This window comes from Sapajus apella, unplaced genomic scaffold (genome assembly GCF_009761245.1).
Source record: "Sapajus apella isolate SASKATOON/1434 unplaced genomic scaffold, GSC_monkey_1.0 scaffold141, whole genome shotgun sequence".
Lineage (NCBI taxonomy): Eukaryota > Metazoa > Chordata > Mammalia > Primates > Cebidae > Sapajus > Sapajus apella.
This window is the reverse complement of record NW_022437081.1, coordinates 639,826-640,043: the sequence shown is the minus strand read 5'-3', so window position 1 is coordinate 640,043 and position 218 is coordinate 639,826.

The window sequence follows — 218 nt, the reverse complement described above, 5'->3', positions numbered from 1 at the left end:
TCACCTGAGGTCAGGAGTTCAAGACCAATCTGACCAACATAGTGAAACCCCGTCTCTACTAAAAATATAAAAATTAGCTGGCATGGTGGCGGGCACCTGTAATTCCAGCTACTCTGGAGGCTGAGACAGGAGAATCACTTGAACCCAAGAGATGGAGGTTGCAGTGAGCTGAGATCGTGCCACTGTATTCCAGCCTGGGTGACAGAGTGAGACTCTAT